Here is a 26,611-nt window from a genome sequence, read left to right on the forward strand (position 1 = left end):
AACTGAAGGAAGATGAAAGATAGAGAAGGCAAGAAGGCATTTCATAGATGAGAAAACACAAATGGAGAACAAAACACAAAAAGATGCTAAACCTCATTAGTAACCAGGGAAATCAAATTACGGTAAGATTCCATTTCACACTCAATTGATTGGTAAAAATTAAGATATCGAGAACACCAAGCACGGAGGAACTATGTTCAAAAAGAATACTCAGGGAGTAATACAAAGGGAGTGTAAATTGCTAGCACCTTTATGCAAAAGAGTTTAGCATTATGCTATAAAGTGGTACATGTGCATATTTTATGTAACCACTTATACCATTTTGTATGAGACTATACTGGTTTTAGCATTGAAAATCTTGCATCCTGTGGAATCCTCAGTCCCAGGCAAACTGTGATTACTGATCATCTTTATCTTATATCCTACTAGCAATCTATTCCTGTGTATATTTCCCTGAAAACTATTGAACAGACAACAGGAGATGGATAAAAAATGATCATAGTATTATTATTCACAATGGAAAATGGAAATGACAAGCATGTTAATCTACTAGAGAATAGATAAGTGAACTGTGATAAATTTATGTGATGTTAATATTTAGCTGTGAAAATGAATTACAGTTATATACAATGACATTGGTGAACTTTAGAAACATAAATATTGAAGTAAATGAGCAAATCCCCTATAGGCTATACAAGTATGGCCTCATTATTATATAATCTATAATATATAATAATATATTACATAGGGATGTGTTCATGTTTGATCCAATTTCTTAAAGGGAACAAAGGATATAAAATTAGGAAAGTGGTTGCCATTCTCAGGGAGGTGAAGAGATTGAATGGGGAGGTGGCTTGTTCCCAGAAGAAAAAAATTATTAATTAATCAATTATTTAGTTCCCAGAGAGTGTTTCTTAGATATCGTATCTTTGTTGTCAGCTTTTAAAATGTACTTATTTTCCTATGGCAAAGTTATTTTACCTTTTTTAAAAAATAATATTTATTTCACTTTTTAGACATCAGGAGTAAAGAATTACCCATATATTTGGGAATGAAGAATGAATGCGATATAATCCCTAAGCCAACAAGGGTGAGTATTTTGGCCTGGGTTCTCCATTCATGGGACTTGACAGCATTTATTTCCATAGTCAAGTTCCCATTGATGTTACACAGAAACTTGAGATGCTAATGTCAATCTGTTAAGCCTCACTAAGATTTGCTACATCTGGTAACTGGAGAGCACCACTTTATTTTTATTTATTTATTTATTTATTTATTTTTGGTACTAGGGATTGAACCCAGGATTGCTTTACCACTGAACTATATCCACAGTCCTTTGATTTTTTTTTTTTTTTTTTTTAATTTTGAGACAGGGCCTTGCTAAGTGATTGAGATTGGCCTTGAATTTGTGATCCTTCTGTCTCAGACTTCTGAGTTGCTCAGATTATAGGCATGCACCAGTGTGCTAAGCTAAAAACACCACTCTTAAAACATAGGCCCAGAAAGACAATGAAAGTAGCTTGAGAAAATTGTAGAATCAGGCTGTTTAATTTATACAATTCAGTCTTAAAGTAGAAAAATTCAAGAATTGCACATTTTCATTTCACACCCATACACCAATGGACAAATGTGAATACATATATACACTTAGGGTCAAGGAACTTCACAGAGACCTGTCCTGGAAACTGTCCAGTGATCATCTACAGCCTTGGTGTGGGACTGAAAGCCAAAGCCATCATTAGTTTTTACAAAAACAAACCCATTATGTTTAGCATGCTTATGAATGGTGCAGCACAGAAGTTTCTATCATGTGTTTATTTCATTACAAAGTTCTTTCATTCAGATCACTCTCAACCTCATTTCTTTCCCCAAGTGCCTATTAAAGTACTTTCTTCCCTTCCTTCTTTTTTAAATAAATATGCTATAAATCCTTTCGTGAGATTATCTTGTAAATGTTTTTGCCATAGTGCTACAGCAATCTATCTATTCACCTATCTGCTCATCCTTTAACCAAACTATGCCCCATTCCCATTTGCTGCTCACTTTTTTCATTAACATATTATTCAATCTCCAAATTAACTTTTATTTTCCTAAGTTCTATACATTTACATGTTTCTGGCCTTTCCCCTTGCTGTCTCTCATGATGCTTGCCTCATCTTCTTCCTTGCTCCCAAATCACTTTATCTTTCTTTTCTTTGTTTGCCTATTATTCTTCTTGATTTAAATTCCTTTCCTACCTTATTTGACTATGGAATGCTTACTAACTTTGTAAGCATTTATTCAGATGTTTTCTTCTTGATAGATTATTTGCAATCCAGTCTTTCCTTTATCAATGCCCATTTGCATTGGGGCTTTGAAGCTCCTAGCACCAAGAGATGGAGTCAATTTCCACATCCCTTAAATTGAGCTGGCCTGTGATTTGCTTTGACTTGTGTGATACAGCAGCAGTGGCTGCTCTGAGCCCTGGCCTCAAGAATACTTTAACTCATTCTGCAGGATGTGCAACTGGCATTATTTCAGCAGCCATTGAATAAGCCCTGGCTGACCTGCTTGGGAATTAAGTTGCCCCAGCTACATCCAGTCAATCATAAGATATATGAGTGAAGCCTTCTTAGACTATCCAGCCCACAGCTGGCTGTCAAGTGATTGACTAAGTAAAATGATGTAAGATCAGCAAAGCCCCGCCACATTGGCAAAATTCCCTAACTCACTCATAATGAGCATAATGAGCAATAATGCATGTCTGTTGTTTTGAGCCACTGAGTTATGGAGTTGTTATGCATCAACAAGTGATGCACTCTTTCTTTCTCATTTTCAATAGCTGGAACATACTTTCACTGGAGTCCTGGAACACTACATTTCCTTGTCTGTCTTTTCCAAAAACATGCAGGCTCTTTGAAAAAATGAAAAAATGGGTATTTTTTTATGTATTCCCAAATTTAAATAATACCTGCAATTTTTCAATAAATGAATGTCAGAAAAACATCAGTGATTAGTTAAGGATTGCAATGTCACCCAAGGGATGGTTCTGGAGGCAGACAAACCAGGGTTTGAATTCCAATTCTATTTCCTACATGTGTTATTTCAGAGAATTTGGTTAACCTTGCTGAGTCTCATCTGCTCTTTTATAAACTGAGGACTAGAATAATATAAATGATGCAGGATTGTTGTGATGAGGTATAAAGATTCCCCTCACTTTTCCCTACCTTGCATGCAGTGAGTATTGAACAAATAAGAATTAAATGTTAAAATGTATGTAGAGCATTTTGTATAATACCTGGGTTATAATTCATCAAATAAGTGATAGCTCTATCAATATTTTCATGACCATCATCACTGTTGTCTCAGAAGCTGCAGGTGCTCCATTCACATCCCCTTAGCATTCATCTCTTTGGGCATGATGACCTAATGGTGGCTTTCAATAGCAAACATCCTGGGACTTTTCACCTGAGGACTTCCTTTGGCTGTTGGTGTTCTCTTGGTCCACATGTGTGGTATACCATAGATAACATGGAGTTAACACTCCGCACTTTCCCTAGGGAGCAGCCCTCAGCCAAGGCAGATGGAAGAGGTTGGCTAACTACCCTAATTCCCTTGCCCTAGGTTAGCTAAATCCAAGGTGTGTTCTCTACACCCTATCCTAGAATTACGTAATGGGATTGTGCTCCTCTTGGTCACAGTAGTGAGAAAACTCATTTCTTTCCCTGTCTCATATGTACTTTTCTACAAAGGTATACTGACATCACCTTTCAAATAAACACCAGTATCCAATTTTTTTTCTTTTGCCTCACCAGAAGCTTCTTGGGCAACCAAACTAAGATACCATCGCTCTTCCTGGCTTATTTTATCCTTATTGCTTCAGAATTCAATCATTTTCCTAGGAATTTTGATATCCTCTTAATGATCTACAATTAATCAAAGAGTTGTATCCAGTCCAGCAGGTGACAAGACTAATTGAGGAATATGTACATCACCTTTAAGTCTTCTCTGAGGTTTTCCTTATGGCCCAATTGTGTGTATTACAAAAACTTGAAGTTGATATTGGGTAGCTCTATGATGCTTATTTTGCTGGACACTCTGTATTGACAGAGGTGAAATGTACTAGCTAATGATTTATAATATGTTGCTAAAAAAAACCCAAAAGTTCCCCAGAGTTTGTTTATTCTGTGTAATGTAACTGTACTGATTTGTTTTTAGGGTTTTTTTTTTTTTTTGGTACCTGTTTACAAGTCCATCATGTCTGCTTTCAGTTACTTGAGTTGTAGAGTACAGAATACTTCTCAGTAAGCTTGAGCCTTGGTTCCCCTAAGACCAAAGTATCACTCATGTATCTTGATGGTGTAGGATCTGAGGAAGAAGTGTATCTCTTGTGAAGGAGAAAAGGACCCTGAGAATTTTACCTGGAAATCTCAGGTTTCTCTGATATTGGTCTGTGCTATATATCTCCTGCTCTACCACATCTATTACAGCTTTACATGTGTATATCTTGTGGAATTGCATGAATCTTCAATTATTCAATTGCTTCGCTCAGGTTGTTTTCTGTTAACTAAGGGTTTTTGAGAGGGATCTAGAGTGAGAAAGGAAGGATTATACAACATCCAATTTGAGAACCATTTTACAGTTATGAGAGTTGGAAAGCAGTACTCTGTATTTTACTGAGATCTTAAAATATGATTCAGTTGAGTTATCATGAATAATTCTTCAGAACACAGACCTCCAGGTGGTCCATGCTCTAACAATGGCTTCTGATGGCTTCTTGCAAACTTGAACCTTCACATTCATTATCCACCCACCTCCCCTGTGAACTTTGTACAATGGTATACACTCCAAGACATAAAACCTTAATTGTTGAATATGTTACATTCTCTGGCAAATTTTGCTTAAATGTATATGTTCTTTTCCTTCTAAGACACCAATTTTAAGTTGTATTTAGCTTTTTTTTTTTTTTCAATGTTCCATCTAGGAATAAACCAGTATAAAATTTTAGTCTTAAAGTCATGCTTGACTGACCTAAGCCTCAAGTCCTTAAAAAATTCATATGCTTATTATCTAGAAGGAGACTTTTCATGTAAGATATCTCTCAGTGGTTTGAGAAACAATATTCCCCTGAATTCAAGAACCATGCAATAAATAAGCAGGAAAGGAGTCTCAAGTACATCTGCAAGGCTCAAGTCTCTGTGTGTTACAAGATAACTCACCTGGAATATGAGATTTCAGAGCAAAATTTTATCTTTTCATAATTTAACATCAACACACTAAGCTTCAGAAGCAGGTCAGACATATATACCACAATTTGTTCACAACTGCTTATTGTGTATTAAAATCTGTAAAAAATTAAAAGATAAATAAAAAAAATTTTAAAAAGGGACATTATAGTCTACACATGGAAATTAGAATTATGTTTGGAGATTCATAAAGAGCACTGATGGTCATCTATGCTCTGGAACAGATCCAAAATATATTTTAAATCCATTCATCTTCAAAGACATGTTCCTAAGTCAACACAGCAGTACCTCTTACCTGGGTGAATGTACCCTGTTTTCCTCTACTGAAGCTCCCATGCCAACTAGCTAGGTATAGTAAAGCAGAATGCCCTTTTAAAAATATATAGGTTGAGTGGCCCTTATCCAAAATGCGTGAGACCAGAAGTGTTTCAGAGTTCAGATTTGTTTTTTGCAGATTTTGGACTTTGCAAAGACTTCACTGGTTGAGCAAACCTAATCTGAAAATCTCAAACTCAAAAATACTTCAGGTTGGTGCTCAAAAAGTTTTGAATTTTGAAGCATATCAGTTTTTTAATTTTTGGATTAAGATAATCACCCTACATAAATTCTTTTACTCCTCTGATAATATGGCTCTTTTGTGACTTCTGTATTCACTGGAATAAAATCAAGATGATTTTCTACATCTAACACGTCCTCCAAATTCGTGTCCTCCATCATGCTTCTCCAAATCCCTTCTTTTCAAGCCATACAGACTGGCTAGTTAAGCCTTGATCATATCCAACTAGATCCCAGGTCATGGTACATGATCTTTTTTCCATCATTTAACCCTCAGCTCAAATTCTCTGGGGATGTGCTCTGACACCCTAACTAAAGTAGCCCCTCAACCACCCTTTATATCATGAAACTGTTTTCCATGTTCATAAACATCATGCCTGCCGGTTTCCTTTCCGTGTGTTTACAGACTTACCTCTTATCCTAGAAAGTCAATTCCTCCAAAGCTATACCTTTGCAATTTTAACCCACTATTGTATTCCTAAGTCACTACAACAGTCTGCAGAGTGCAGAAGTAGTCCTCTGAATATTTATTGAATAAATACCTGCACTATTCTGCCTTTTTAGTATTGTATAATTTAAAATAAAATTTAAAAGGCCAAAATCACAATGCAACTTACTCCCCACCTTTTTTACGATGGCTGTAGATGGATTAAAGACTACAGATGTGTGCAGCTATTTCTGTTCTGTGACTTTTCGTTGCAAATCTTCAGTCTTCTTCATTTTTCTTCGGTGTTCATTTTGGCAAGAGGCAGAAGCATTTCTCCACAGTGTATTTCTGTAAAAACATGGCACCAACATGACTCAGAAACCTCCCAACATTATGCTTTGTTTAAAAGTAAATATATACCTTAAAAATACTTATTAAAAATAAATATATCCTCTACTATCTCTTACATGTGATAAATCCTTTCTTTACTGTTTATATTATTTTTCTCAGGCATGCAGCTGTAAAGCTACATATTATTACCTGGATACACCCAGGTAGTGTAAGACTTCTCTTAGCACCTTGTTTACATCTGTATTACAGCACTTTCTCTACTCTATGCAATAATTTTATTATGAATCCATCTCCACAATAGATGGTGAGCCTTATGGGGACAGGAATTGCACCTTTGGTCCTTCCATCTCTGGATCTAACCCACTAACTGCTAATTTATATTGGAAAGACAACTGATTTTCATTTTGTGAAGTACTTATGTTCTACAAAGTCATCACGCACACTGAATTAGCAAATACTGAGCAACTGCCCTCCAAGGAAACACAGGATATATAGGATTCTTGCCTCAAAACTTTTGTCAATCAATCAATACATTTGAATCATTTTATTCAAATTTCTGCTGAAAACACATTATTTAACATGTACTGTTGATTCTTCACCACTGAATTCACATCCAACAGCCTTGTGAACTCCTGCCTGGATCCAGTTTATCTATCATGTATTTTCTTCATAAGACACATGATAGCCTTCTATTTTAAAAACACCAAATAGGGATTTCTGTACTATAGGCTGCACATGAGGGAGAATTCCAAATATGAAAATGCCTTACACGAATCACAAAATCTTGAAAAATATGAAAAGGTGAATTTGCATATACAAATAATGATGATCGACTATATACACATTGGCTCAAAGTTTAATGTATGAGTTCTTAACCTTGCTTATGGTTCACCACAATGCTGACAATTAAATGAGCAAACCATGAATACTATGCAGATAGGGTAGGGAGGGACTAAATATTGACTTCATATTTTTCACAAAAGTTCTAGGAACTAAAAGCAGTTACTCTTTCCTATCCTATTTATAGGATAGCTCCAAAGTCCAGGAACTAAAATAAATAAAAATAAAAATAACACTAAATAAATGCATCTTAACTTATACTTCATTAGTACCATTGTATACCAATTGTATTTTCTATACAATTGGTCATTTAAAATTTTTATTTCCTAAAATTAGTATTACTTAAATTTTTCCATTTGCACTGAAAGTAATCAGATCCACCAAAGAAATATCTGACACCACAAACTTCCTTTAACATGTACCAAATCACCAGTAAAACTCTCCTCTCAAATTTTTCCCTAAGAATGTAACTAAGAAAACTATCTAATAAAGCCATAACTCCATTATTGAGTTTAAAAAGAGCAATCTGAATAAAAAAGAGCAATCTGAGTGTTTAGTAGGCTGTATTTAGATAATAGCTAGGTCAGTCTGAACCTGTGATTAATGTACATTTTAATAGGATGTGTTGATGCTGATTAAAATTAATATTTGCATTTACAACCTTCAAAAGGCAGAGGTTGGCTTTGGTATCAACATAATGGCTCCACCTATACTAGCTGCACTATTTGAGATGATGCCACATTTCCTGGGATTACTGACTCATCTGAAAAAACGGAGACAAGCGTCATTTTATAGAACACAGAGTGATCTGTAGGGTAAACTAAAAATGGCCTATGTAGACTAACTGGCCAATAGTGAATACTAAAGAAGGTTAGCTGATGCTGTTACTTAGGACAAATTGACCACACATTTTTTAATCTTTCAATTTAGCTTTTGGTGCCAAAAAGCTTTGGGGGAATGTTCTAGTTCATTCACAATTTGACTTATGAGTAGAAGCCTATGATTATGATATGTATGTATTATTTAGATAGAGATGCATCCATCACTAAACATAACTGAGTTTCATGTAAGTTCTATTCTGTGAATTTTATTTTCATAGATTCCCCTTAATATCTGGAATGTAGACCATCATTTATGGTATTAAAAATATAAAACTGCATTACAAAAGGTACCTGACTCTGAAATATGAATATATTATTGAGCTTACTGGTAAATTACTACAAACTTTAGAATTCTACTCTGTGTACAGCAGAACAAAGATTTACCATCAACAAGACTAGTTCAGTACTGAATGCTTTTTTGCTCAGATATGATAATTACTATATTTTTGCAGTAATTATTCAGCCCATATGCAGACACATTTTTAAGGTGGCTCAGAGGCAAAATGATAGGTCCGCCTCATCAGCCCTGCAATCTGATAAGGTTGGTGACATTATTCACCCTTTCATCCACTTCCTGTGGTGCTCAGAGATGCAAATTTGTGAACTGTAGGTTTGAGATGTGGTCTGTGCCATTATGTGAAAAAAACAGGACTTTAATCTTCCTTTTTTCAGAGAAGGGACCTGACCTTGGTCTCATTAATATAGAGTTCTGGTCAAGTGAACTCCAATGGGTTATGAAGGGAAGGATGTTAAATTCCATCAGGTCAAAGTTTTCTAATAACTCAGAGGCATTGGGTGACGTAAGAGGAGAAAAAGAACTGATTGTATGGAGAAAAGCTAATACCTTTTAAAACGTTTTTTATGAGGACAAAAATAAATTAATATGGATCATTCTTCTTGAAAATATGGCTTTACCAATTGTGCCATTTTACAAGAGTTTTTCTTTGTGTCTACCCTACAGCATGGATACTTTCAGACTTTCAGCAAGATGTTACACTTATCTAACGGGTGAGCTCCAGATACACAACAGGGTTCCATTACCAGGTTTGACAGCGTAAAAACCAAGCAGAAAACAAGCTGGCAGAGATGGTTTAATATAAACCTTCTCTGAGGATTTGAAAATAACATCTCATTTGTTTCCTGCTACTCATGTGCCCTCCCCCATAATCTTTGTCTCTGTATACAATAAAATATTTATAACCAGAGCTTCCCATCCGTTCCCCTTTCCTCACTATTAGAATAAGGTGCATTTCTTCCATGGGAGAAAGCCACATAAAAACAACACTAAAATTTTGAATAAATAACTGTGTGTGTGGGGTTGAAAACCTAATCCACTCAAAAATGGATTTTCTTTCATTCAAAGCAAGATAACTAACATATGGGACTGAATTTTTGCAGTAATTATTCATGTACTTGTAGAATGCAGTGAATCCTCTCCAGGGAAACTTCTCAGAGTCCTCAGAACTACATGCTGTATTTGGATTTCCTCAAATACAGATTGAGCACTATTTTGTTTTTATTTTCAGGTAATAGAATTCAGTTTCCGAAAATATTTTCCCTTTTCCTAGAGGAAAATATCTTGTTTGAATGTCTGACCTCCATTTATGAGAATTTCCCCTGAGACAATGGAGCGATGGTACTTTTCAGGTTGTGGATTACAATATTCACATGTAAATGATCTTTTCATCTGGCAGAGCAGTTTATAATGTGTTAGCTTTTATTTTCACAGTTACTATTCTTGATACTGAAAAACAAAGTGAGCAATTAAGTCTGGATATACTGGTTTTCTGGTCCAATAGGAAAAGCATGTAAGATTGGGATTTGCTAGGTGCCCCAGGTTCCAGTCACATTGATAAAGAGTTGATTTAAAATTTTAATTGACTAAGTTATTCTGAAACTGGACTCCCTCATCTTAAACTCAAGGTAAAGATAGAATATGCTCACACAATTTTCAGAGGATTAAATGAGATTAGGTATGTGTACAGGAATCTAAAGTTTTATACCATTAGGTTTAGAAAAGTTATTTCTAATTTTTAAGTGTTTGAGTTATACAGAAATTAACGAATTTAATCTGATACCTTAAACACAGGAAGACAAGAGCTGAAAACTCATTGACAATGTCCAACCTGAAGACAGTTATCTCTGGATTCTATAACCTCCACTTTCACAGATATTCACTGCAAGGCTTGTATTTCCTATGACACAGGCCAAAGTAGGATCATAGTGGTAGAAGAGGTGGAAAAAGAGAAATGCATGGAGAAGAGAGGGCTGCCATGGAGTTCAGTTTTACAATTCTTTTTTGCCATGGAGTCCATTTTTCCCTTCTCTATAGTAGGGTTTCTTAACTGAGGGTTTTAAATGCAGATCCTGGGGCTCGTTTAGATGCAATTCAAGTCTTCTTTTGAATTTGGAGGGAAGAGAAAATTATATCTTTATGTTTATTAGTGTTTAGCAGGCAACAAACCCAGCAATATTGGAAGGACCTGTCACCAAGAAAACATAACCTTTCATACCACATTAACAATTGCTACAGATACCTTGAAAAGTCATTCAAGTTCTGAATGTACAGCAGTCACTAGATCAGCCATCAGGTCTTGTAAATGGGAAACCAAGAAATACATATGTTACCATGGCACAAAATTATCTCGTTTGATGTTTTGATAACTCTGTTTTCAATTTAATTGGTGTCCTTCACACCTGTAGGCATTTTACCTTATACATTTTAAAACATCACATTGCTGCTATGGTCATACAGTAATTTCACTTCTAAGTATATACCTGAAAGAACTGAAAACAGGTACTCAAATAAATACTTAAACATGAGTGCTCACAGAAGCACTATTCCTAATAGCCAAATGGAAACAACACAAATATCCATTAATGGAAGAATGGATAAATAAAATGTGGCATATTAATATAATGAAACATTTTTAGACAAGAAAAGGAATGGAGTACTTATACATGCTGCAATGTGGATAAGCATCAAAAGCATTATGTTAAGTGAAGTCAGGTACTAAAGTCACGAATGGTATGATTCCACTTAATGTAATATCCAGAGTGGGTAAAAACATAGCAACAGAAAGCAGATTGTTGTTTAGCAAGGGCTTGGAGAGTTCCATAGGGAACTAGGAATAATCACTCCACAGGTGTAAGGTTTCATTTTGGAGGGAAGGATTTGTTTTGGAATTAGCTCTATGTAATGGTTGTATAACCTTATAAATGCATTAAATGTTACTTAATTATTCACTAAAATAGTTCATTTCAATTCATGTGAACTTCATTTCAATAAATTAACAAAACAAACCTCATGTTAAAATAAGTTTCCTATCTTCCTGAGACTGCAAAGAAGTCCATATCATGGCAAAGATACCCATCATGACATGGATTTCTCTTACCTAGATCCACTTGCAGCTGGGTTTGACATTATTCAACAGCTATCCAAATTTTTCTAGCATACCAGAGTGCCCCTGAGGCTGAAGTTAGCAGGAAGAAAATGTGTAGTAGATGAGCACAAAGCTTCTTGTCAGAACAATGCATGTTTTTCTGTTTCTAGTGTACATATAGAGGTATATTCTAGAAAGTATATCATTGATTAGACACTACTAAAGATAGTATTTAGCTATCAAAGCACACTAAGTATTTTAAATTAACAGAAGCAGGGTTTTGTCAGCCTCTGCTATCTATTCTCCTAACTACCATCGAATCTTTCTTGGGAATATCCTCATTTGAGGTGTAATGTTTACAGGACTTTATTCTACATTTTTTAGGTTATTGTTTTCTTGTTCAAATATACATTATAATATTTAGTAGTAACATGCTGTGAAGAAAAAAATATCAGGAATGAAAATGGCAGGTAGTTATTAGAGAGAGATGTCAAAAATACACCTAGGGCTGGGATGTGGCTAAGTGGCAGAGGGCTTACCTAAAAGCATACACAAAGTCCTGAGTTAGATCCATAGCATGAGAGAGAGAGAGAGAGAGAGAGAGAGAGAGAGAGAGAGAGAGAGAGAGGAAGAGAAGAGAAGAGAAGAGAAGAGAAGAGAAGAGAAGAGAAGAGAAGAGAAGAGAAGAAAGAAGGGGGAGTGGAGGGAAAGAGGAAGGAGAGAGAGAGATAAAGTAAAAGAAAACAAAGGTAGAGAGAAGATACCCAAGAGATTTGGGGAGAAATCTAAATAAATAAGTACATGGGCATTATAACCAGCACATTCGCAGTAACTCAGGCTGCAGAGGTAGCATGCACCTCTGCATGGGTACTTTAAAGGCCTGGGTACCTTTAGTACAGTCAGTGAGAAAAGAGGAGTATAAAAAATAAGGCAAGGTAAATGGTTAGTGATCAGATCCTGGAAGGACTGATAGGCCAATTCTAAAGATTCAGCATTTTATTTTAAGTCTGATGGGGAAGAACTTGGAAAGCCTTGAGCATAAGGCACAGGATCTAATTTAGATATTGAAAGTGTTCCTTGGGGTGTCGGAAACTCTCAGGAGGCAATGTTAGAAAGCAGGGATATTGATTACAAGGCTGGTTAGATTGCATAGGTGAAGCTGGATGGCAGCTTACATACAGAGGTAGTGGGGACAATGAGAAGTGGTTCAATTGTATGTACACTCTGAAAATATAGACGACTCATTGATGGATTGGTTGTAAGGTGGGAGAGAAGACATTTTGGTCTAAGCAGTGAGTTGCAGTCATGCTCAGTACTGAGCTGGGAGGCAGCTGGAGTGGAGATTTCATTGTACTGGTTAGGAAAACCAAGGGTTCAAGTGGACACTGTGAGATCACAAAAAATAAACATCAATTCTCCATCTTCCAATGCATATGTGCTTTTTACCATGTAACTGTAGATCCCTCCCTCTGACTCAAGGTTCAGCCATACGACTTGGTCAATGGGGCATTATCACCAAGTGCCCTGTACTTTCAAGTGCTTGAACATTTTGGATTGTTCTTGTACATCTCCTATCGTCATGAAAACATGGTCGGGCTAGCAGATACAGAATGTGAGTCATAAGAACAGAAACTGAGTGGCCCTTGTTATCCAGACAAAGTCATCCTAGATCAGGGAAGAGTAACTTGATGTGAATGTGCAAACCTAGTCAGATCAGCATAGACACCTTGACAACCTACCATAGGTAACTGAAGAAACACTAGCAAGCCCAGTTGAGGTCAGCTGAACCTGGAAGAGTTGTAAACTATATAAACATGTGGCTGGTTGTTACACATTTTGATGGCAATAGTTACCTAATAGACAACGTTCCCTCTTTACCCAAATATGAGTAATGCAGTCACATTTCATGTTGGCCAATCCTAAAGGCTGTTGGTGACAGAACACACTTCTCATGCCCTGGTTGCTTGCATGTTACAAATAAAATGAAGTAGGAGACCAGTAACAGAAACCAAATCATAAATCAATGAATGAATCATAAAATACAGGTTTCCCTACTTGCATAGGCTCCTTCCATGAAAGGCTGAATAAAAAGAATTATTGTTTAGGAAGGTTTATTTAAGATTTTGGTATTGAAATGTGATATTTTCAAGGATTACTGTCAAATCTGTACAACTTTTCTCAAGTGTAAGATTTCAGGGCATTGCAGGATTTCTTTGAATTGCCAACACTCAGCAACTCATTTGCAATCCATGAACTTGTTGACTTTGCTTCTGTTTTCTTTCCTGCACAATAAGGAAAGGTGGTGTTATACCATAGAGTCAATGAAGCCAAAGACTCAAGGTCACTCACTTGTTCATGGACATCAAGGACCTGGCAACACCCTAGCAATATGTTTAAATGAGCACATGCTTTTGCACAATATGTAAAATTAAGAAATTTTAACAGCTGCAAAATAAAACAACTTCTTTTTCCATTCCAACTTCCTGGATCACATCTATCTTCGGGCCTTGTAGAATTGGACTTGTTATGCCTCTTTGGGAGTTAAAGAGGAAGTTGGGCTGGGGGTACATTTGTTTTGTAATTAGTGGGATATATTTATGTGCCTTGCACTTGACTTCCATAATACTTGTTTTTGCTAGTTGTTCTAATATAGGAATGACTTCTAGGAGTTTTGTAATATCTCCAGTTACAGACTTACCCGGCATTATGGCAAAATGATGCAGGACTTGAGGGCATGCTGCAATATAAGTGTGCCCTGTAGCACCATATGTATGCACATGGAGGAAGTGTGCCTTCAAAAAGCAGCTTCAGCCCTGCAACACGTAAAGCATGCTAATGCATTTGCAAAGAGTCACAAAAATTTGCTTGGAAAGGTGATAAGATTTGAAGACTCCATTTAACTGCAATATGGAAAACTGTTTTGAGGATGTCATTAGAAAAAGAAGTTAAAAGTAACTTTTTGTATAAAAGAGAATCTCTTCTGTTATTTTATTTACTAAAGAATAGAGGGAAAACTAAGAAAAAATAAAGGAAACTGAAAAATAACTATTAAAATCATTAAATCAGTAATTATTCTCACATTGGGAAATCACTTGTACCAACATAATTTCCAGACCACACCAAAACCAGTGATTCTTTAGGAAAAAAGTTGAACAGACTTATGAATAGAAGTTGTGGGTTGTTTGTTTGATAATTTGATTAATGAAGAGAAGTGACTCATATGAACACACGGAAATATTTAACTTGACAAACAAAACAAAATATGAAGAAACTTTATACAAAAGTCTAAAGGTGCATAAAACTCAATGTAGTCATAAGGAAGACATTGATGAGGAATGGGGTGGAATAGGGTGGTATAGTTCATCAATTTCAAGAGTACTAAGACTAGCTATTGTAAGAGAGAACTTTAAATGTCCTGGACCCTTACATTCAAAAAAATGTACAAGTTTTCCAAAATTTGATAATTAAAAAATGTATGTGCCATTATTGATAAATGATGCCTGATGAGACTTTCTAAAGGTCAGTAATATAAAAAAATTGATCCAACATCCCAAAGGAAATGCTGTATTTTATTTCTATTATTTGAAGGATTCTTTAAACAAATTGTGTATCTAAAGACAAAGAGATAAAGCATTTGTCACCAAAATATAAAAGGGTCAGATATTATAGAGATGGTGTAGGTAGTTTCTTAATAATATATAGAATCTTTCTGACTCTATTTACATGATCAGCTTTTTAAACTTATAATTTATTATAAATTATTTTCTCATTCTAAATGTTCACATTTCTACCTAAATTTTTATTGACAGGTACACATTCTAAGCTTTCAGTTCTTTTGGTACTTTTAGGTTCTTGTGCATTGGGTACTTTCCCCCAATATGATTGCTCAGAAGTTTAAATGTAAAAAGTCAAGTACAATGTATATACAAAGCACTACTGAGATTCCATTGACTTAGAAATGTCACAGTCAAAAATCAGTAACCTCAGCTTCTCTGTTTGTGATGGTTACACACAGCAATTTAACTTCTGGAATTTATTTTCAACTGGATGGTGTGTTCAATAAATTGAAGTCCTGATAAGAATAAGTGATTCTAAGTGAAATTGATGTTAACCAAATGCAAGTCAAAATTGAGCACACAATGTTTTTAAGCCAAGAGAAACGTGAATAGAATTTTGATTATATAGTTGAAAGAAAAAAAATAAGGATTTTTTTATCAAGCACTGAAATGTTAATGCCCAAACTGTATAACCATATTAATTACACACACACACACACACAAGAAACTAAAGATATATGCCCTGGAATATGTTCAATTCAATAGAATCATAAAAGCATGGGTTTGGACTGATTGACCCAAAGACATCACCAACTAAAATCTTCACTTAACAAAAAACAAAAAAACAAAAAACCCCAAAAACCCAAAAAACAAAAGACAAAAATGAAGTACAGTTAGCTATTGAAGTTCTATGACCTCTGTGTTCTTTCTAGAAATTCTACCAATACTATAATTTGAACGCAGTGAATATCAAACACCCAAAACGTTCATTTAACCTATTGTGATTGAGTCATCCTTTAATTTTTTTTCTCCTTGGCAAGAAAATACATTATTTTTTAAGAGGTAAGAAATGCAATTTATTTAATTTTTATTACTTATTTTGTAGCACTGACAAAGCCGTGGCAAATCAAGTATTATCAAAGGTGCACTCTGAGACTGAGACAGGAGGATCCTGAGTTCAAAGCAAGCCTCAGCAAAAGTGAGGCGCTAAGCAACTCAATGAGACCCTGTCTCTAAATAAAATACAAAATAGAGCTGCGGATGTGGCTCCATGGTTGAGTGCCCCTAAGTTCAATCCCTGGCACCCCACTCCAAAAAAAGAAAGAGGGTGATGATGTTCAGTTTTACTTCTGGCCATGTTAACCCCAGTCATGTGGTTAAGGTGACATCTACCATGTAGTAAAAAGTTCACATTTTCCCCTTTGTAATTAATAAATATCTTTGGGTGATAAATTGAGAATACACAAATAGCTTGTTCTCTGTAAATCTCTGCCCACAAATTTTAGTGTCTGTTTGTGATGGATTTGAGTCTGCAAAAATTACTCTGATATTTGCCTAATATAAATTTTTTGTTCCCTCATTCCTTTTACATTTATTAATTGATATTCTTCTGTAAAGGAGAGGTGTCCCTTTGCCTTCATTTATTAATTCATTTAATCATTCATATCAGCATAGACTTGTGAATATTTATTTTATTCTGCACGTTATTACCTAAAGTTCTCATTTTATGTCTGATTGCTCCGATTTTCCTGGTTTCGACCATTCAGAGCTTCTGGTTGGTCCACGTGTCCTTCAGACATATCTCCTCTACCGCTACCCCAGTGCTGGAGATCTAGCCCAGGATTTTGTACATGTTAGGTAGGGCTCTACTACTGAGCTACACCTCCAGCCCCTGTTCCTGTTATTTTCGTGGATATTTATTTTATTCTGCATGTTATAACCCAAGGCAGACCTTACCTCCCCACAACACAAATAATCTGAGAAATTTGCATATTTTTCCTGCCTCAGTCATGGAATAAATCACATCTTCAAGGGACCCTGTTCATTTGAAACCAAGATCTGAGTGCTAAGTGTTGTGGTTTGAACGTATATATACCTCTACAATTTCTTTGTTGGAACTAAACCTCTGAGTTGATGAAATTAAGAGGAAGGAACTTGGGGAGATGACTCAGGCATCAGGGCTCTTCTCTCATAAATGGAATTAATGCCTTATAAAAGAAAGTCTTCAGAGAATTTCTTCTGCCCTTCTCTCCCTTCTACCATGTGAGGACCCCCTACATCCCACCTATGAGGAGTAAGTCTCACCAGATTCCACACTGGCTGGCATCTTGGGTTCTTTTGTGTTTTTTGGTACCAGGAATTGCACCAGGGTCACATTCCCAGCCCTTGTTTGTACTTTATTTGGAGACAGGGGCTCACTGAGTTGCTTAGGGCCTCGTTAAGTTGCTGAGGCTGGTTTTGAACTCACGATCTTTCCGCCTCAGCCTCCCAAGTTGCTGGGATTACAGGTGTGGGCCACCACACCTGGCCTGGCATCTTGATCTTGAATTTCCCAGCCTTCAGACTGTAAGATATAAATTTCTGTTCATAAATTGCAGTCTCGGATATTTTTTATTATAGGATAACACAGAAATTAAGAACTAGGTATGACTTTGCTGCTGGAGTGTCACTGATTTTAGGTTTTCTCAGTGGACAGGGTAAGGAAATATTCATATATATTATTTTCATTTTTTTGATTTGTTATTTTTAGATATACATGACAGAGTATATTTTGATATACCATACATACATGGAGTATAACTTCCCATTCTTGTGGTTTTACATGATGTGGAGTTACACCATCCCCCCACCCTCCCCTTCCCTTCATTCCCCTTTGTCTAATCCAAAGTACTTCTATCTTCCCCCACATTGTGTGTTAGCTTCTGTATATGAGAGAACATTCAGCCTTTGGGTTATGGGAATTGGCTTATTTCACTTAGCATGATAGTATCCAGTTCTATCCATTTACTGGAAAATGCCGTAAATTCATTGTTCTTTATGGCTGAGTAATAGTCCATTGTGTATATATCACATATATTACTCCTGCAGGCACATACATCTATATTTGTGTCTGACCTAAATCTAATTACAAGCCACCAGACTAGTCTGAATTGAGGAACATTTTACACAATAACTTACTAATAGATGTCAAAAGTATAAAGTTCGTGAAGAAGAAATAATGAGCAAGTGAATTGTAAATGAATTGTAGGAGACATGCCAACTACATGTAATTTGGGATCTTAAACAGAAGAAAAATGATTATGGGAAAACTGATGAAATCCACTGAGATGTCTATACTATATATCTCAATAGAATTAGAAATTTATACCAGGAGTTAGCAAACTCCAACCCATGGTCAAATCTTTTTTTTTTTTTCTTTAATAACTGCTTTTTGTTGTTGTTTAGTTTTATTGGAACACAAATACCCTTATTTGTTTATATACTGGCTATAACTGCTTTTGCATTACAAAATTCACACAGTTAATCAGCAGTGATAGAAACCTAAATCTCTAGTTCTTTTTGGATGCTTATAGAAAAAGTTTGCTAACTTCTAGTTTTTAGTATCATACCATTTTTAAATTTCCATTTTGATAATTGTACTATGATTACATAAAATGTGAACATTAAGGATGAAGAGTGTATGAAAATTCATACTATTACAATTTCTCTGTAGATCTAAAGCAATGTCAAAATAAAAAATAAAATTTAAATTAGGTGCTAGCATCTGAAATAGGAGTGATATCACATGAAATTTCTCTATTTGTGGTTTCTTTTGAAAAGTCAGGATGTCTAATAACAGTGGCCCATAATTGGAACAAATAAAAGTTGGCACCTTCGAGTATACATCTGATGATACTAGTTCTTTACTCAATATCAAATGCCACAACATTAGAATCCATATTTTGGGGGGGCACAAAGTATCCCAGATAAAAGTTCATATTTCCCAGTCTGTCTTGTAGGCATGGATGGCTAATAGGATGTAAATGCAAGAATTTTTTTAAAGATTTTAGAAAAAGGTCAGTAGAATGAGATGGAAAGTTATCATGTCATGAGGCCTATTTGTTCTTTCTGCCTTCTGTTAGTTCTGTCCAGAAAATAAGTGTGATGGCTGGAGTTTCCACAGTGATCTTGGACACTGAGGTGAGAAGGAGCCCATGCATCTATCCCCACTATAGGCAGAGCTTAAAGTTAGAAGCAGCATGTGGTAGACATTTTTGTGGCATTATTTTTCATGTGTTCTTGTACTCATGCTTTGGGCAAAATCCCTAATCAAGAGGTAAGCCCTGTTTCCCAACCTCTTTAATCTGGGCTGACCCTGTGATTTGATTTGGTCAAGAGAATTTAGTAGAAGAGACAGAGTATAAGTTCTAAGCATAGACCTCAGTCCAACAGACCAATGTTTCTATTCCATCTCTTGGAAACTTCACATAGTCATGTGAAATAGTCTATGCCAGAGAATAATGGGAGACTATGTTGGGTGGGACCCATTTGTCCTAGCTGAGGACATCCTAAAACACCTATAGTTCCTATAGTCAGGCCCCAAAATATAAGATACAGTCAATACTAAGAGAACTAGTTATTCAATGAAACACAAGTCAAGACCAGAAAATTCTCCTGTATACTCATAAGCAATAGTAAATTCCTCTTGTTTTATGATGCTGTATTGGGGCAGTCTGCTCTGTAGTGGTAGTAGACTAATAAAGAAACTGCATCTCTGATAACCATGGAGTTACCACTATAACCTGAAACTTCTTGCCTAAGGTCGTCTTTTATGAGAGATTGACTGATATTCAATCTGTCTTCCTTGCCCACAAAGAGATATAAGGGATACATGATAGGCATGATTGACTACTTTCCCCACTCATTCACATTTTGCATTTATGTCACCTGCTTTGCCCCTACAGCACAGGATTGTGTGACTTCTGCTCTATAGTCACATTTTGGAGAAAAACGGAAAAGTTTCACTTTGTATTTTGAGGTTCATTTAAACTTGGTGTTTTTTTTAAGAGATCATATTAGAGGAAAACCATACATTTTGTAAACTCAGATACCATACCTAAACACCTGATATTGGAGGGCAGTAGCTCAGGACAGCAGGGGAAATACCTGTGTGAGGCCACAGAAATAACTGAAATTATTTTTTAGAGCATTTTCTGCTTATTAAATTCACGCCTGCTTCCCTATATTGTCAAGAGCTGCTGGAAGATCAATGAAATCCCTTTGGAGATGAATCATTTCTCTTAGCAAAGAGACATTAAATCTAGTTTCAAACAGTATTTGGAAAAATTGTGAAAATCCAGACTACCATTTCCTTCAACATACATACAGATGCTGTGTCTCAAGAAAATTAGCAGTTTCAAATGAATGCTAAATTGTATTCTTCTAGAAAGAACCCCAAAATGCATATATAAAATAGTTTTATATATATATATATATATATAAAACATACATAACTATATAATTATATATACTAAATATAACTGGTATATAATTATATATTATATATATTCATATATAGTTATACATAAAACTACATATATGTAATATATGTGTGCATATTATATATAATACATTATATATCATATAATATATAGTTGTATATATAAACTATATATAATATGTAACTATATATAGGAAAGCTGGTTTAAAATAATAAATCTAATGAGTATTAAAATACATATGTGACAGGCTATATAAATTAAAATATACAAGAACAATTAAAAGTTTATATCTTAAATAAAAAAGTAGTATGACTTGATTTAATCCTTCCATATGTACTATTTTTAAACAAAACAGCAGTTTTTATCAATTAAAACTGCTATGACAAAAGAATATTTCCACTTATTAGCAGCATTGTACTGGTGTATTTTCAGAAAAAAAATTAATAGGGACACTTCTCTTATGGAGACTTATTTATTACAATGCTTTTATTAGTGCATTATAGTTATATGTAATAGTCAGGTTCATTTTGGCATAATCAAATATGCATGGAATTTATTTGCTCTGTTTCAGTCCAGGATAACTCCTCCTCCCCCTGCTTCTGCCCACCCCATTCCCCTTCCTCTATGGATCTTCTTTCTCTTTATTTCTCTCATATGTGCAAGTGAGAGCAAAGTAGGGTCTGTTAGATCTCATAAGAATACAGGGAAGATGAGGGGTATAGAAGATGACTGACAGGGAAGGAGGAGGGATGGGAAAGGGGAGGAAATGTGGAAATGTATTTGACAAAGTTACACCATGTACATGTATAAATATACCAAAATGAATTCCACATCTGTAACCATAAAATATCAATTAAAAATTAAAATAAATAGATGGGAGTTTTCCATTTTTTAACAATACATTTGATCCATGACAAACTTAAGAATTTCAAGCCCATGCTTCGATTTTGGGTATTTATCACTTCATTCTGCATCACAAACCATTAACAAAAAGCAAAATAAGGTGGCAGGCTCCTTCCACGGGGCAATCCAAGATGGCGGACTAGAGGGTGACTGCATCTCCTGTCACTCCAGAACCCAGGATTCAAGAAGGGGAGGCATTGAGAGACTCAGACTAACATAGAGCCACGGGGTGAGTCTCCCCAACCGGGTGAAGCTCAGCCCCGGGGGGCAGGCTGGGACAGGGGCGGCTTCTCAGAGGGCAGGGAAGCTAGAGTCTTCCCCAGGCAGCCCTGCTCCCTCCAGCGGTGGGCTCCTTCCATGGCCAGCTTCTCGGAGGAGGCCGCCCAGTGAGAGCCTTTCTGCCCAGAGCCAGCTCCAAGTCCCGGAGCCAGTGGCGAGCTCCGGCCTACAGACAGCCCCTGGGACCAGGGCAGGGCAGCCAGAGACTTCTCCAAGCAGCCCTGCTCCCTCTGGAGGCAGGCTCCTTCCACGGCCAGCTTCTCGGAGCAGACAGCCCAGTGAGAGCATTTCCACACAGAGCCAGCTCCAAGCCCTGGAACCAGTAGCGGGCTAGGGGCAGCTTTCTTCAGAAACACTGCATTATCAAGTTCCTCCAAGACTTCAGGCTACTGAAGACTGGGAGGTGATATACTGGAAATCTACAGGGACACTATAAGCCAATAGAGGAAATCTGCAATATCTCAGAGTCCCATTGACATCTGACCAATATGAGAAAACAAGGGAAGAAAATGTCCCAAACAAACCTAGATACTATATCAATAAAACCCAATGACAGTGCTCGCTTCGGCAGCACATATACTAAAATTGGAACGATACAGAGAAGATTAGCATGGCCCCTGCGCAAGGATGACACGCAAATTTGTGAAGCGTTTCATATTTTTAAATTTCCCAAATCTGAAGAATGAAATGGAAAATCAAGTCCAAGAGGCTTATAAGGACTCCAAATACACAAAATTACAACAGACCCACACCAAGGCACATTATAATGAAAATACCTAACATACAAAATAAAGACAGAATTTTAAAGGCTGTGAGAGGAAAGAACCAAATTACATTCAGGGGGAAACCAATACGGATATCAGCAGATTTTTCAATCCAGACCCTAAAAGTTAGAAGGGCCTGGAACAACATTTACCAAGCCCTGAAAGAAAACGGATGCCAACCAAGAATCATACCCAGCAAAACTTACTTTCACATTTGACGACGAAATAAGATCCTTCCATGATAAATAAAAGCTAAAGGAATTTACAAAAAGAAAGCCAGCATTACAGAACATTCTCAGCAAAATGTTCCATGAGGAAGAGATGAAAAACAATGATGCAAATCAGAAATGGGAGGAACTAGCCTAAAGGAATAGCCAAATAAAGGAGAAACCAAATCATGTCAAAAAACAAAAATGAGTCAAATGACTGGGAATACAAATCATATCACAATAATAATCCTGAATGTTAATGGCCTGAACTCATCAATCAAAAGACATAGACTGGCAGATTGGATTAAAAAGAAAAATCCAACAATATGTTGCTGCAAGAGACTCATCTCATAGAAAGAGATACCCATAGACTAAAGGTAAAAGGATGGGGAAAAACATACCATGCACATGGACACAGCAAAAAAGCTGGAGTATCCATCCTCATTTCAGATAATGTGGACTTCAAGCCAAAACTAGTCAGAAGGGATAAAGAAGGACATTACATGCTGCTTAAGGGAAGCATAAATTAGGAAGACATAACAATCATAAATATCTATGCCCCAAACATTGGCTCATTCATGTACGTCAAACAAATCCTTCTTAATTCCAGAAATCAAATGGACCACAACACAATAATACTAGGCGATTTTAACACACCTCTCTCACCACTGGATAGATCTTCCAAACAAAAATTGAATAAAGAAACCATAGATCTCAATAACACAATCAACAATTTAGACTTAATAGATATATATAGAATACACCATCCAACAAAGAACAAATACACTTTCTTCTCAGCAGCACATGGATCCTTCTCTAAAATAGACCATATTTTATGCCACAAAGCTACTGTTAGCAAATACAAGAAGATAGAGATACTACCTTGTATTCTATCAGATCATAATGGATTGAAATTAGAAATAAATGACAGAATAAAAAACAGAAACTTCTTCAATACCTGGAGAATAAATAATACACTATTATATGATGAATGGATAAAGAAGACATCAGGAAGGAAATAAAAAAATTCTTAGAAGTAAATGAGAACAAAGACACATCATATCAAAATCTCTGGGACACTATGAAAGCAGTACTTAGCGGAAGATTTATTTCATGGGGCCATTCAACAAAAGAGGTAGAAATCAACAAATAAATGACTTAACACTACAGCTCAAAGCCCTAGAAAAGAAGAGCAGACCAACACCAAAAGTAGTAGAAGACAGGAAATAGTTAAAATCAGAGCCAAAATCAACAAAATTGAAACAAAAGAAACAATTGGAAAAATTAACAAAATAAATAGTTGGTTCTTTGAAAAAATAAAATTGATAAACCCTTAGCTACACTAAGAAAGAGAAAGAGGGAGAAAACTCAAATTACTAAAATTCAGAACGAACAAGAAAATATCACAACAGACACGAGTGAAATACAAAACATAATTAGAAGCTATTTTTAAAATCTATATTCCAACAAAACAGAAAACCTCGAAGACATCAACAAATTTCTAGAGACATATGAATTATCTAAACTGAATGAGGAGGATATACACAACTTAAATAAATCAATTTCAAGCAATGAAATAAAAGAGGTCATCAAAAGCCTACCAACAAAGAAAAGTCCAGGACCAGATGGGTTCTCAGCAAAGTTCTACAAAACCTTTAAAAAAGAGCTCATACCAATACTCCTCAAAGTATTTCATGAAATAGAAGAGGAGGGAACCCTCCCAAACTCATTCTATGAAGCCAATATCACCCTGATACTTAAACCAGACAGAGACACATCGAGGAAAGAAAATTTCAGACCAATATCCTTAATGAACATCGACGCAAAAATTCTCAACAAAATTTTAGCAAATCGCATACAAAAATAAATTAAAAAGATAGTGCACGACGATCAAGTGGGTTTTATCCCAGGGATGCAAGGTTGGTTCAACATCTGGAAATCAATAAATCTCATTCACCATATCAACAGACTTAAAGTTAAGAATCACATGATTATTTCGATAGATGCAGAAAAAGCATTTGATAAAATACAGCTTCCCTTCATGCTCAAAACACTAGCTAAAATTGGGGTAGTGGGAACATTCCTTAACATTGTAAAGACCATCTATGCTAAGCCCATGGCCAATATCATTCTAAATGGTGAAAAACTGAAAGCATTCCCCCTAAAAACTGGAACAAGGCAGGGATGCCCTCTTTCACCACTTCTATTCAACATAATCCTTGAAACTCTAGCCAGAGCAATTAGACAAACCAAAGAAATTAAAGGGATACAAATAGGAAAAGAAGAACTCAAACTATCCCTGTTCACTGATGTCATGATTATATATTTAGAGGAACCTGGAAATTCCACCAGAAAACTTTTAGAACTCATAAGTGAATTCAGTAAAGTAGAAGGTTACAAGATCAATGTTCATAAATCCAATGCATTTTTATACATAAGTGATGAATCTTCAGAAAGAGAAGTTAGGAAAACTATCCCATTCACAATAGCACCAAAAAAAATAAAATACTTGGGAATCAATCTCACAAAAGAGGTGAAAGACCTCTACAATGAGAACTACAGAACACTAAAGAAAGAAATTAAAGAAAACCTTAGAAGATGGAAAGATCTCCCATGTTCTTGGATAGGCAGAATTAATATTGTCAAAATTGGCCATACTACCAAAAGTGCTATACAGATTCAATGCAATTCCAATTAAAATCCCAATGATGTACTTTACAGAAATAGAACAAGCAATTATGAAATTCATCTGGAAGAACAAGCAACCAGAATAGCTAAAGCAATCCTCAGTAGAAAGAGTGAAGCAGGGGGTATCGCAATACCAGATCTTCAACTCTACTACAAAGCAATAGTAACAAAAATGGCATGGTATTGGTACCAAAATAGACAGGTAGATCAATGGTACAGAATAGAGGACATGGACACAAACCCCCAAAAAATACAATTTTCTCATACTAGACAAAGGGTCCAAAAATATGCAATGGAGAAAAGATAGCCTCTTCAACAAATGGTGCTGGGAAAACTGGAAAACCATATGCAACAGTATGAAATTAAACCCCTATCTCTCACCCTGCACAAAACTCAACTCAAAATGGATCAAGGATCTCAGAATCAGACCAGAGACCCTGCATCTTATAGAAGAAGAAGTAGGTCCAAATCTTCAACTTGTTAGTTTAGGATCAGACTTCCTTAACAGGACTCCCATAGCACAAGAAATAAAAGCAAGAATCAACAACTGGGATAGATTCAAACTAAAAAGCTTTCTCTCAGCAAAGGAAACTATCAGCAATGCAAAGAAAGAGCCTACAGAGTGGGAGAATATCTTTGCCAATCATACTTCAGATAGAGCACTAATTTCCAGAATATATAAAGAACTCAAAAAACTCTACACCAAGAATACAAATAATCCAATCAGCAAATGGGCTAAGGAAATGAATAGACACTTCACAGAAGAAGATCTACAAGCAATCAACAGATATACGAAAAAATGTTCAACATCTCTAGTAATAAGAGAAATGCAAATTAAAACTACCCTAAGTTTCCATCTGACCCCAATTAGAATGGCGATTATCAAGAACACAAGCAACAATAGGTGTTGGCGAGGATGTGGGGAAAAAGGTACACTCATACATTGCTGGTGGGGATGCAAATTAGTGCAGCCACTCTGGAAAGCAGTATGGAGATTCCTCAGAAAGCTTGGAATGGAACCACCATTTGACCCAGCTATCCCACTCCTCGGCCTATACCCAAAGGACTT

General features: G+C 35.9%; 1 protein-coding gene and 1 non-coding gene across 4 annotated transcripts in view; one reads left to right on the forward strand and one right to left on the reverse strand.

The window, feature by feature from the left end:
* The window catches only part of Pak5 (p21 (RAC1) activated kinase 5), a 414,668-nt gene that overhangs the window by 170,086 nt on the left and 217,971 nt on the right, over positions 1 to 26,611 (reverse strand). For 2 of the 3 annotated variants that reach the window (XM_047541866.1, XM_047541865.1), the window contains one exon: positions 6,405 to 6,555. The gene's annotated coding sequence lies outside the window, so the exon portion shown is untranslated. Of the gene's footprint in view, positions 1 to 5,198; positions 5,325 to 6,404; positions 6,556 to 26,611 lie in introns of all 3 variants that reach the window. The other variant, XM_047541867.1, reaches the window with a different exon arrangement.
* LOC124978577 (U6 spliceosomal RNA) lies at positions 22,437 to 22,543 on the forward strand. Its single transcript, XR_007107545.1, has one exon. It is a non-coding gene; the product is annotated as a U6 spliceosomal RNA (small nuclear RNA).

The sequence above is a fragment of the Sciurus carolinensis genome, chromosome 2, assembly GCF_902686445.1.
Source record: "Sciurus carolinensis chromosome 2, mSciCar1.2, whole genome shotgun sequence".
NCBI classification, from domain to species: domain Eukaryota; kingdom Metazoa; phylum Chordata; class Mammalia; order Rodentia; family Sciuridae; genus Sciurus; species Sciurus carolinensis.